Source organism: Micropterus dolomieu, linkage group LG19 (assembly GCF_021292245.1).
Source record: "Micropterus dolomieu isolate WLL.071019.BEF.003 ecotype Adirondacks linkage group LG19, ASM2129224v1, whole genome shotgun sequence".
NCBI lineage: Eukaryota > Metazoa > Chordata > Actinopteri > Centrarchiformes > Centrarchidae > Micropterus > Micropterus dolomieu.
In genome coordinates this window covers 5552161-5566532 of record NC_060168.1, presented here as the reverse complement: position 1 = coordinate 5566532, position 14372 = coordinate 5552161, and positions in this window count along the sequence as shown.

The following is a 14372-nucleotide window of genomic DNA, read 5'->3' as shown; positions in this document are numbered from 1 at the left end:
AAGAAAAAAAACAAGGAGCCGATCTGGAACAAAAAATCTTTGAAAAACTTGAAAACAGTAATGTAACCAACCCGACAGAGGATAACCAGAATGAATTAAGAAAAAAATAAAGCTCTGCTAAATGAATTTATGAATAAGCAAACTCAATTTATGATACAAAGGCTTAGACAAGAACATTTCCACCACAATAATAAATGTGGTAAATACCAGGCAAATCAAATCAAACGAAACAAAGAAAAATCAACAATCTCTGTCATTAAGGGCTCAGCAGGGAAGCCCACCAGTTCACCCGATCAGATAAATGAAATTTTTTACAAATTTTATAGCAATTTATATTCATCAGAAATCAACCCAAGTCAAGAGGACATCAACTCATTTCTTAACTGTATTGATGTACCACAACTTAATGAAGCTCAAACTAAATTACTTGATTTATTATTAACTCAGAACGAATTTATTACTGCTCCAAATCTTATGCCTAATAACAGAGCACCTGGACCGGATGGCTTCCCTGCTGAGTTCTATAAACATTTCTGGCCCATTATAGCCCCACTCTTTAATTGGATGATACCTGAAACAAAACAAAATTCTAAATTTCCAACTAATATGAACACAGCCATGACTTCACTCCTCCTAAAACCCAATAAAGATCCAACTCTACCATCAAGTAACCGCCCCATATCTCTCATTAATGTAGATGTAAAAATCATCAGCAAAGCACTAGCCCACAGAGCAGAAAAAGTTATTGCATCCATAATCCATCCAGACCAAACTGGTTTCATCAAAGACCGACTTAATGCATTAGTCATTACAAGAAGCAAGAACCATCATAACCACACTAGATGCTGAAAAGGCTTTTGATAGGGTAAACTGGAAATTTCTGTTTTCCACATTTCCACACAGAGCGATTTAGTTTTGGGGAATCATTTATTAACTGGATTAAAATTTTATACAACACACCATCAACCACCATCATTACTTATAGACTCACATCAAAAAGCTTTACACTACACAGGGGTACTAGGCAAGGATGTCCACTCTCCCCCTCACCATTTTCATCGAACCACTAGAAGCAGCCATCAGTCAGAACACCCAAATTAAAGGTATTCAAATGCCAAATGTACATCATAAAATTAGTCTTTATGCAGATAATATATTACTATTTCTACAAGACCTGCTCCCATCATTACAAGAAACAATAAAATAAATTTAAACATTCTCCAAAATTTCAGAATACTCCATTAACTGGGGAAAATCATCTATTATTCCACTTCAAAGTAATAACTGGGATGTGGCAGCCCATTCATCACCTATCCCATTATGCACAAGTCATATTATGTATCTAGGCATTAGAGTTTCCACCAAGCTGTCAGAGCTATTCGGTCTCAACTTTACACCATTACTTAAAATAATAAATGACGACCTTAAGCACTGGATGAACCTATCAAAATAACAATTCTCCCTAAAATAATATAATAATTATTCTCAATGATCCCGACACAACCCACTCCTACTTGATCTTGAAAAAACACAATTTTCTCAATTTTGATAATTTCTTATTTTATTCGGACGCGTGTCTAATGTTTAAAGTTCATAATCTCCCTCCTGTTAGAGCATGCATAGTATTTTCTGGCATTGGCAGTGCCAGTAGAACTAGAGCATCTACTAGGGGTGATTTGGTACATTTACATTTACTCATTTGGCAGATGCTTTCATCCAAAGCGACTGACATTTGAGGAGCATACAAGCATCAACATGTAGTGAACAACGGTGTGGATTTGTGCATTTTACATTGAATAAATTTGGAGCTACCCTAAATTCCTTTCTCCTCCCCAGAGAAGAAGGGGAGGGGTCAAAGTTGCTTTCTCTAAGTGCTATCCCGACCATAAAACTGGCACCTTTTTGATTCCGAAGCTGATAACGCGGGGCCTGACTGTTAAACTGACAAAGGGACACGAACCAGCCATTGGCATCTCCCTGAACAGCCTATCAAAACTGCCCCCACCCCACACACGTTTCCGTGGCAACTGACCTTATTCTTTGTTTTATTACCACATCAAAAAGGAAAACCCCTGTCTCACCCAAGTGTGACATGGTCCAGACACCGAACTTTCAATGTAATAAGACTGCAGTCTCCAAAGACTCAAAGCATTTAATTAAGTTTAATTAAATCTTTAGTTACCTGATTACGTTTGCCTCTATTTGAGTAGTTATGTTAACTGTTGTTGCTAACTGTTGTTGATATTAGTGCTGAAAAGAAAGTTGCATTTGCAGTGTTTTTATTTTCAGCAAGACACTCCTTCATCTGATGTAATCAATGCTTGTTCATAATACTTTCCTACAAAATTCCTTTAGAAATGATGACAAAGAAATGTTTTACTATACTCTTAATCGCCAGCTTGAATTTAAGGATGAATCAACTATATTCCCAGTTCCTAAGGAGAGACGATCTTTGATTTAATCCAAGCTTTCCTCATGTAACCTGAGCTCCCCCAAGTGGACGAAATAAGTATTACATGTCCTTGTCGGAAATGCCGTTAAATGTATAAATATCCTGACCAATAATGTGACAATTGTTTCCTGTTACAACATGCTTAACTTAGAACAGTACAAACGTTCAACCATTGAGGTTCGATTGTGGAAAATATTTTATTATAATACGTGCAAATTTCATTTCTTTAAACATTAAGTTTAGAAAGGCAGTCCCTTGGGAAACCTGAGACGCCCCCTGGGGAACCACGCCCCAGGCAACAAAAGAGCGACACGCTCTCTTCCGCTCTCTCTTCCGCTCTGCTCTGCTCGCTGGACGCTTCGGCACGCGCATGGCGTGCCGCACCAGGCAACGCCCTCAGTCGACCAGCGAAACAGGCCCTTTTGTTCGCCTGAAGCTACACACCTGAAGTGCCGAGACATCGATCTGCCCTTCAGTTTGTTTTTATTTTCTTTATTTGTTAAAGTTATCAGTCCGTTAAGTTACACTGGACTAATTCAGGAACGACCAAGTTCCATTTTAAGCCTTTTTTGTCGAGCCAACTTCACCGAGGTCAGACCAAGCCACGTGGTCTCGCCAGCTACAACGAAGGAAACCTGAAAACAGCCGAATTGCCAGACGGAGGAGGCGTTTTCAATCAGACACAGAGAACCCCGGAGAATCCCTAGCAAAAAGCCAGGATCGGCAGCTAGCGTGGGACCCGTGCAACAGGCCAAAAGCAGGCAGTCGACAAGCAGTAAGACTTAACACACGTTCTGTGATCAGATGTCCATTTTAACTCCTAAACTATAGCATTAGTTTACTTTCATTAGCTCTTCTATGCCGTATAAGTCAAATGCTTCCCACAACCGAACCTCCAGGCTCATTGTTCCGCAAATGTTTATGTTCCCTGTATCCAACCATCTTTTTATCACCTTAGAGAATAAATTCACTGTAATATAATCAAGAGCTGTGTGTGTTGCCTATTTCTAGTTCCTGCCAAGAGAATTGACCCTTTAGATATGAGACTGACTGACTGATTTAAGATAATTGAGCGATTATTAACTAACTGATCACTAGTAATAATTGTATAATTATTCAAAACTACCTAGAGGTCCGGAGACTCTAGGATTATAACAACTCCGGTGGTGCCCTTAACGAGGAAAATTTGATTTTATGAATATTAATTCATAATTGGGTATCAATTCTCATAAATTTATTAAAATGCATAACTAAAAATTTTTAGGTCTGCTACAAACAGAACATCAAATACAGATCTACAACTGACAATACATACTAGTTAGAGCAGCACTAAATAATAGAAAGAGCTCATAGTAGATATCACATCAATGGGGTAAATACCTAGGGAAGGATGTAAGAGTTAACAAAAAGTGCAATCAAAACAAAAAAGTGTAATCAATACAAGATAGAAGAAGAAGAGCATAGGAAGTGCATGTTAGAGGTTAGGAGTTAGAGGTGTTATAAGAGGAAGTGTTCTCGGAAGAGATGAGTTTTCAAGAGCTTCTTGAAGTTATAGAGGGACTTATGAACACAAGAATCATCAGTGTCTCCATTTGAGGTGATCTGAACGTGATTTCAATGGCATCTCTCTTCAGTTACAGTTTGTGGCTTTTGACATGTACAACCACCCCAACAAGTAGCACTTGTGGCAGCAGAAGTGGTATTTCTTGCACAGATCTGCCCATCTTAAATGTAGTTTGAAGCCCTTCCCACCCAACTCCGCCTTCTTTTTCTTGAAGTTTCAATAATCTTGACAATACTAAATGAACAAAAGCACTATTTGTATTTGATGGACAACCGTCATCTTAAATTCATGCATTCCATTAGAAGTTGACGAGTGGTCAATTAGACTCCAATGAGTTTTCTTGATGCAACTTAGAAAGACAACCTTTGGTCAATCTGCCTTCTCTGTATAAATAGTGGGGAAGTGCAATTCCATACCCAAAACATTAGAAACTTAGGAAGTTTTGCAGTGTTTAAAGCCAGCTTCAAACTTTGACTAAAATCTGCACAAGAGTGATAATGAAGGCATTGTATTTTCTGTATTCTGTATTTGGTGTATATATCAAACCGTTTTTATCAATATTGCATGATGGATATAATGTATTTTGTTATTTAATGTGGGTATTTGTTGTTTAGTGGTTGTTTAGTGTCTTTGTGTCTTTTCTGTCTTTTGTTTTGTGGTCTGCCCAGGGACAACAGATGCAAATTAGCTGCAAGCTAACTCTAGTGCAATTATTTTAATTGTGCGCTACCCCTGTCAGATAAACAGTAAATTAATGAATTAACTAATTCAGACCTTCCAATTAACGGCCAACCTGCTCTACCTCCTGAGCCGCATCCGCCCCTACTATTACTAAACCATCTTTCCACAACATGCATATTCTTTCTCTATATCCAATAAGACACCAATCACCATTTCTTTGTTCACTAGAGCTCTTTTAACTTCTCTTTCTAATAATAAAACTGAATCCATTGTTGCTCTACCAAGCCTAAACCCGCTTTGAAAGACCGAAAAGTACGTTCTCTGCTCTAGCCTATGCAGAAGTCTATCTGTAACCATTCTTTCCAACCCCCAGACCATCTCTCCCATGTGTGGTATTATGCCCTCGTCTTATTGCCCGCTTTTGCTCCTGCATAATAAAGAATACATTAACGGCTTCAATGATTCAAATTTATTTCAAGTTTGTGACTAAATCATTTTTGCTATCCTCAGCTGCTTCTCTTTGCCCACATTACTACTGCTGTGTACTCCTTGTAAAGTCTCGAATAATAGGTCAGCTTAGGGGGGTGGGGGACGGGGCTAAATGATGGGCCCAGTCAGGAATCTGGACCCAGTGGGGAGGACCATTCTAGCCTCCCTATGACCTCCTTTACCTTCCCCCCTTTTGGTCATGTCTCACTACATACACCCTAAAGTGCAAATTATACTTCTGCGTCAAATCGACAGCGTAGGTGAAGGTCGACGTGTAGTTACATTTTGGAGGAGTGACGGCGTAGCCTCTGCATAGCCTCTGTGTAGTCCCATAGCCTACGGCGTAAGTACGCACATAGACCCTACGCAGGAGTATAAATGGGCCTTTAAGATTCTGGGGGGCAGGCATGCTGCAGGGCGTTTGGTTTCTTCCTCCCCCACTGGCCGCCCGTCAATTTTAATTACACATTAGACACAGAGGGCTTCGGGGATGGGAGGGGCACATTGGGAGGCTCCACGACCTGACTGTTTTGGGGTGCCTGTGTTGTAACTACCCTCCAATTTTAACTGCACCTTAGTTACCACGCACCTTATCTTTACTCCACCATACACTTCACATTCCATGACATAAATCCAACACAACCCTGGGGCGTCGGGGGAGCCGGGTGTTGGGTGTCACTGTGCTCGTGCGGTGTGTGGGTTGGGGTCGTTACTTGTGCGCTGACGTTGATCAGTGCGTGGCATTGGCGGTTTGGTTGCTCGTTCCGCGGCGGTGGGGTGTCGGTCGCGGGGGGCACTGTTCTCTGTTGTGTGCGCGTCGCGGTCGGTCAGGGTGCCGATCTTCTGCAGGTTCCGCTTTTTGCTTTCTGACGGCATTGCGTTGTCAATTGGCTTTTGGATGGCTGGTGTCTTTGGCGTTTGTTGGTTGGGTCGGGGTCTAGTGTATTCGCGTCGCGATCTGTCTGGGAGTCTTTTATATTCTTCTTTTTTTTTCACTCCCATCCCTATTGGCTACTGGGGTTCTTACCTGCCTGTCGCTGGAGTTGATGCGGCGTGGTTGTGGCATCCCACTCTCACTAAGAACTACATTCTGGGGTGGGGGGGGGGCGCTAGAGAGCCCAAATAAGATGGCAGCATAGCGTGACGGCTCCCTAAAACTTTGCACAAGAAACAACCCTAACCCTTTGCAAACCTGGTCAATTACATAATATAAATAATGCCTAAACCCCCAGCAACAAAGGAGTGTGAGTGTCAAGGTCACGAAGCGCGAAGCCATCATCTCCGGTCGAGAGTGTCGAAGCTAACGTTAATAGCATGGCTAACATGGCTGACGTGCTAACTGAGCTTAAGTCACTCCGCTCCGAGTTCAGCTCAAAACTGGACGGTATAAACAACCAACTGGGAGAGCTGACGAACTCTATCTCGGTTATGGAGAATAATTTAGGTGAAATTAAACGAGATGTAACAGCCAATGAACAACGAATCGAGGAGGACGAAGCCCGCATAGTCGCTACAGAGGACACGTTGGACAAGACCGAGAGGGCTCTGGTTAAAGCAACAAAGCGGCTCACATACCTGGAAGAAAAGACAGAGGACCTGGAAAACCGCGGTAGGAGGAAAAATATCCTGCTGTTTGGTCTTAAGGAGGGGACAGAGGGTAAGCGTCCTCTATTGGACTTTGTAACCGATATGTTACCCCAGTGGCTGGGCGTCGAACCCAACAGAGTATTCATACTGGAGAGAGCCCACCGTACCCTGACCTCAGCAGTTCCCAACCAGAACCGAGCCGTCCTTCTTCGCTTTCTCAACTATCAAGATAAAGAATTCGTCCTACGCTCCACAAGACAACGGGACATTACACACGACGGATCCAAACTCGCATTCGTCCAGGATTTTTCAGCGGAGACGATCCGACGAAGACGGGAGTTCAACGCTGTAAAAAAGCTGTTTGTTGACATGGGAACCTTCCGAGGATTTCACCTCCAACCGTGTAGGCTGAGAGTCCTACACAACGGGAAGATCCAGATGTTTTCCTCCCCACAAGAGGCTGAGGAATTCTACCACAAAATCTCAGCCAAATAGCCTATACATGACCAGGTTTGAATCGAATCGTTTTCCATACATGGAGAGGGGTGAGTGCTTTACTTTATGTGCAGGAAACAGTCTCATCACCGGGCCTGATGGCGGCCACTTAAGTCAGGTGGCTCTACAATAGGGGGAAATTTGAACAATTCACAGCAGGCACATACTGGTTTTTGTCAAACAGCAGTGCAAAACTTCTGCTTTATGTTTATTTTATTTCATTTTATTTATTTATTTTTCGTGATCACTCACAGTCTCTGTATATGACTCATTTTATTTTGGATATATGTGACACTTTTCTAACATGGTAAATAGAAGAGAGAAATTGTATTAAGACGAGACGGGAGCAACAGGTGTATAGGCCCTAACCTTGATACTAATCCAAATCTGTTTTAAGTTGTGTTTTAAATAATACTATTGGCTGGACACTTCAATTTTTTGTATACTTGAAAATAACACTATACATATATATCTTTTATTTTATTTACTTATTTATTTTTTAAATTTTACTTTAATTTTATTTTTTTTCTCCCAGCCTGTTTTCCTGCACAGAGATACCGCCTTTTTCTAAACAAAATGTGCGTTGTTGACGGATAACTGTTACTTGCCGGTCAACTTGAGGGTGTTACTTGTTTCAGTGGGGTTGCCTTGTCGTTTGGGGACTAGGCTAGGGTTTTGGGGAGTTGGGGAGGGGGTGGGTAGAGGGGTCCCCTCATGCTCTACCTATGTTATATTCTTTTCTTTTTTTAGTATGTTAGTCTTACATTGTTTTCCCTTTTCCTTTTACTCTATCATGGTCACACGAAACCAATGTAACGAAACCGATGTAACAAAACTCTGTATGTCTAGTACACTTAATGTAATAACGTTTAATGTCAGAGGCCTTGGCCACCCAATTAAACGGAAGAGAGTTCTTACATTCTTAAAAAAGGAAAAAGTAGACATAGCTTTCCTTCAGGAAACTCATTTGTCCAATGAGGAGCATAAAAAACTCAAGAGAGATTGGGTCGGGCAAGCTTATTTCTCTAGCTTCACAAGCAATAAAAGGGGAAGAGCAATACTTATTCATAAAAAATTACCTTTCATACTTAAGGAACAACATAGCGACTATGATGGCAGACAAATATTAATTAGGGGGATGCTATATGGACAAGAACTGACATTGCTGAACGTATATGCACCGAACGAAGATATTCCTAAATTCATGATGGATATGATTACCCTATTCAATCAATATAATACAGACTTTGGAATAGTTGCCGGAGATTTTAATTGTCATATGGATAGTAACTTTGACAAATCCTCAGCCACACTGTCTAACCCCAACGCTTCTAAGACTCTGAGGCCTGGTCGATGTTTGGAGAGAACTTAATCCTACAAGGAAAGACTACACTTTCTGTTTGGCTAGACACAAATCATACTCTCGATTGGATTTATTTTTTTTACCTCAGGATCATCTCTCATCCGTAGTTTCATGCGATATAGGGCCCATTCTTATATCAGACCACTCACCAGTCTACCTGCGCTTAGCCCTCCCCCAGCAGACAATTCAAACCAAACAATGGAGATTTAATGCCTCCCTCCTCACAGATATGGATGCTTGTAATAATATTAGAAAATGGTTAGAGCAGTATAGACAGGATAATGCGTTCTCCCCTGTTACCCCGGCAGTGAAGTGGGATGCAGCTAAAGCAGTCATTAGGGGCCAGTTGATCTCTTACGCATCTGCAAAAAAAAAATCTATTATTAAACAAACAGAACAACTTAAGAGAGTTATCCAACTTGGAGAAATGCCATAAACGCTCTTCTACAGAGGAAAACTTAAGAAACCTAAATGCAGTCAGAACTAATCTTAATCTCATTCAAACAGAACATATCAAACTTCTATTCTTTACCAAACAGCAATATCATGAATATGGCAACAAGCCAAGTAGACTTCTAGCCTATCAAATCAAAAAAGAACGTGCAGAAAGTACAATAAAGTGTACACGTAATGCGGCAGGTCAGTTGAAATACGATACACAATCAATTAAGTCCTCATTTCTTGATTTTTATACACAGCTCTACGCGTCAGAAAATCCCTCCGCAACAGATATCCACAGTTTTTTGGAAAAAATATCCCTACCCTCTATCTCAGAGGGTGAGAAGGAACAGTTGAGTGCTCCATTTACCCCAGAGGAGGTGTTACAAGCAACCAAGTCAATGCCCTCTGGAAAAACTCCAGGTTTAGACGGATATTCTGTAGAAGGCTTTCTGGGTGCAAATCGAGCCACTTTTCATGCCCATGGTTACTGATTTTTTTGAAAAGGGCGTTCTTCCTGACACTATGAACTGCAATAAAATCTTCACAAGAGGGACAAGGATGCTGCCGAATGCGCATCTTTTCGCCCAATTTTATTACTTCCAGTTGACTTAAAGATATTATCTAAATTAATTGCACGCAGGCTGGAAGACCTGTTGCCCCAGATTATTAATCCTGATCAGTCCGGTTTTGTGAAGGCACGCTATGCATCTGACAATATCCAGAGGCTATTAAATATAATCGACCACTCGGCCCTACACAACAGAACAACCCTACTACTTTCGCTTGACGCAGAAAAAGCGTTTGACAGGGTCGAGTGGTCATATTTGTTTGCCGTTCTGGAGAAATTTAATCTTGGTAAAAAATGCATTGGGTGGGTCAAAACTATGTATAGCAACCCACAAGCCCAAATATGTATAAATGGTAACCACACTGAAAAATTTGATTTGTTTAGAGGCTGCCGGCAGGGATGCCCTCTATCTCCATTTTTATTTAACTTGGCAATTGAACCACTCGCAGAAGCCATAAGGGCTAATGAAGAGATAGCTGGTATCAATATCGGCAAAACACAGAACAAAATTTCACTTTATGCTGACGATATAATCCTATACTTAACTAGCCCTGAGCGATCAATCCCAGCAGTATTAGACCTTATCACTAAATTTGGAACAATATCAGGCTATAAAATCAATTTGACAAAATCCAATGCATTATTAATGAATTCGTCAGTTTCTAATAGCCTCAGGGCAATCTCACCGTTCACCTGGGCCCAAAACAGCTTTAAATATCTTGGGGTGAATGTGGCTCTAAAACTCAAAGATCTTTACCCCATAAATTACATTCCATTGCTTAAAAAGATTAAGGAGGAATTAGAACATTGGAAAATGCTCCCCATCTCATTTCTTGGACGAATTAATGTAATTAAAATGAATGTTCTGCCCCGTTTTAGTTATTTATTTCAGTAATGCGCACTGGATAGACATAGAAGAAGAACTTTGTACTCCTATATCTACAACATTGCTACCATTCATTAACAACATAAATGCTCTACATCAAATAACAAAAACATATGTAGTTTACAACACTCTTCGGGCTTGGCAAGATATAAATAAGTTCTGTGGGAATTTTGGTAAAATATCCAGGCTTTCCCCCATATCCTTAAACCCAGATCTGCCACCGTCTATTGGTGGTTCCTTGTTCGCAAAGTGGAGAGGAAATGGTGTACAGCAATTCCAACAATTTGATGGGGATACACTAAAGTCCTTTGCTGTTCTAATGTCATAGTATGGAATTCCGAAACAGGACTTTTATAAATACTTACAAATTCGCCATTTAATAAACACCCTGAAAGGGGAAATAAACACGCCTGTCTTCGGGGCTAACAAATCTTGAGGAGATTTTGGTAAACTCAACATCATTAAAAGGAACAATCTCTGTAATTTATATTGCTTTGTTGGACCCTTACAGCTCTTCCTTGACTCCACTTAGGAACATATGGCAGAAGGATATGGGACTTGCTTTTGATGAAGATCAATGGAAAACAGTATGTCAGAATGTTTTTTCCTCACTGTCCTGTAATAAAATAATCGAACAAAATTATAAATTCATGCACAGGATGTACCTTACCCCGCTCCGCTTAAGTAAAATGTTTCCTAACTCATCCCCCAGATGTCATCGTTGTAAAACATGTAAAGGGTCAATTATGCATGTTTTTTGGGAATGCAGGAAATTAAAACACTTCTGGAAGGCGGTACATGATCTAACTGTTAAGATTGTGAAAACCCTGCTGGACATTACACCAACACGGTACCTCTTTGGTACGGAATTGGACAAGACACTGGACACCACATGCAGGAAGAGGATTATCATAATGTCTTATATAGCAAAGAAATGTATCTTGCTCAATTGGAATCAACAGAGACCTCCATCATTTAATCTGTTTAAACAAATCCTCAACGAAACTTTAAGACTGGAACAACGCACATCCGCCCTAAAAAATAAGGGGGATGCCTTCCGAAGGATATGGGAACCGCTTATGGACCTCTGACACTACCGTGTCATGACAGGGTTTGGCATGCTCACACAACATTCACAAAGGATGAACTGTGACCATGGACTGATTTGATTTAATTTGCTGTATTTTATTTGTTTGTTTATTTATAATTTAATTTTATTATTTTTTTGCCCTCTCTTATGTTAATAAAATGTTAAATCTATAAAAAGACAATTGAAAAAAAAAATTAAATATCTTCTAATATAATCTTAAATTAGATTCGCAATTAGATTATTTTCCAAAATTGTTCAGCCCTACTATGCACACTGATCAAATGTGGTTAATACCAACGATTGTTGGCTGACTCTCAAGGAATGCTACTTCTAAGTCTAATAATTATTGATGACTCTAAACGTTCTTAATTATGTACTTCGAATCAATCATCCCCACTAATGAAACCCATAAAGAATAGTATATCGTTTTAAAACAGTAACGTTATTTGGAGGTGCATGGCTCTCCTCAGCGGGCAGGCAGAACTCTGCAGCCGCTCTCCCCTCGGCTCTCTGCCTTTCAACTGTTTGTGTCCCTCCGGTTCAGGATCAGCCACTAATGGTATCTGACTAATATCTAAGTGAACAATGACTCTGTTACAGTGTGTAGCTAAATCTAACAATGCCCGTTTGTAAAGTTTAACGTTAACATGACGTCAGCTAACTGAGAGCTGAGCCTTTACTTTACCACTTCACACAGAAACCTTTTCTTCAATGTATTATCACCCTAATGTCTAACACTAACATTAATATAATACATTTTGGCTTCTCTCTTCTTGCTGACTTCTCTGACTCTTAAACGCTGTGGTTAGCACACACTACCATTAACTTAGCATCGTTAGCAAAGCTTGGGGCTGCTCGTATCTGGCTAATTAGCAGCCTAACGAGCTAAGCTAACAAGCTATATGCCGACAGCAATACACATAAATAAAATACTAGAATTTCACTCACCAACTGGAGCACGGACTGGAGGTTCTTTCTCCAGTAAACCTGCGCAACCTGCCATTAATCGTCCGATATTTGCATGAAGAAAACTCAGAAGAATGCACACAAGGGGCAGACAGACTGCTAGCAGTGACAGCGGCAGCAAAAACCTGTCAATCAAAGCAACCATGCCTTTAATAATGCAGAACTTTAAGGCTTAATATAATTAAACGTGAGGTGAGTTATAAAAAAAAAAATTCACCCCCCTCACAGTTGTCATGAAGGGGGAATTTGAGCCATATACAGTAAAACCATTTTTGAACCAGGCTGTAAACATGTTTTATTCTGCTGTAAAGTTAGGCATTTTAACATGGGTGTCAATGGAGATTGACTCCCTTCTGCAGCTAGCCTCAAGTGGCCACTCGATGAATTGCAGTTTTGGCTACATCCGTGTTGGCTTCAGCCCAGAGAGCGGAAGTTTGCCGCTTGGTTCCACAACAGCTGATCAGCATTAGTTCAACCAATCCAGCTCCGATACTACGACTGACCATGGCAACTGGTAACTGAAGACTTGGTCAGACAGCTGCTTCAGGTTGTGCAGGAAGGGAGGGGTCCAAGAGAAACTAAGAGTTTGTTGAAGATAAACCTGTCAGCGAGCAGGTCAAGTTCACTGCGTGAACCATGGTAACTGACCCAGAGTTTAAGATAAACCTGCTTATGGAATGGAAAACCCAGAGTTTTCCTCATCTCATGCTCAACGTTTTTCAAATGTTTTCACTAAACCCACTTTCTGTAACATGGCCCTGTTCCCTACAGCTACTAATAGACATCACTTCTGTATAAACAGAGAATTCTAGATGCTATTCTGCCTTTCTCATGTCTGTTTGACTTTAGACAGCATCTTGAAGAGTAATTTATTCTGTCACCCAGCAAGCCTGTCAGTTTCTTTTACTGGATTGTAACATGTGTTACATCATGTGCAGATGGCTTCTAGGTGTTGACACTCAGCATGCATGCATGCACTCTCTGCTGTACAACACAGGATTGTATTCAAAGTGCTGATTATTGCTGTTTTGTAAAGAAATGATTACATTTTATAATGCATTTCACCATTTAAGGAAAAAAGATACACAACAATGGTCTCTGGTGTGGAGGATGGAACAGGATTATTTCATTGTGGGGAAGTTTTATTAATAATATGTAGCTGCTTCTGGACAGTAATGAGTTCATGCATTCTTATTCTGACTAAGCTTTATAATATAGCTACATGTCAACCTTAACATTCATGTATTTGGAATCTTTCTTTTGGAGCATGATAAACGGGAGCTAAACAGGAAACGGAGCATAAAAATTTACATATGTTTCCCGAAAACTGCTGATCCAGCTCTTATATAAGAGATAAATGTTGGATGATGGGTGCCGGAAGCTACTGTGCTAAAACTGGCATCTTCAGTCACCTGCTTTCCTGTCATCCTGTCCTGTGCATTAATTTGAAAGCAAAAAATTGACAAAATTCTGTGTGGTGCACAATTTTAGCAATGAATGAAAACCTGAAAGCAATATATTCTTGTTTGGGTAGAACATTAAAGCCCTCAGGTGAAGCTGAAGGTAAAGATCCTCATGGCAAATCCTATTTATGCACAGTATTGTGTAATGTAATTTCGGTGTCTGTAGAACATATTAAATGAGGTGTGGTAGCCTGAAAATTATGATAATGTATCTGATAATGTATCTGTCTGTAGCAGGTTTGAACTGATTTTCAGTTGTCTTCTGTACACAGGGAGAGGGGGAGAGGGAGGGAGAGAGAGATATTCTGCCCCCCCCCCCCCCCCCCC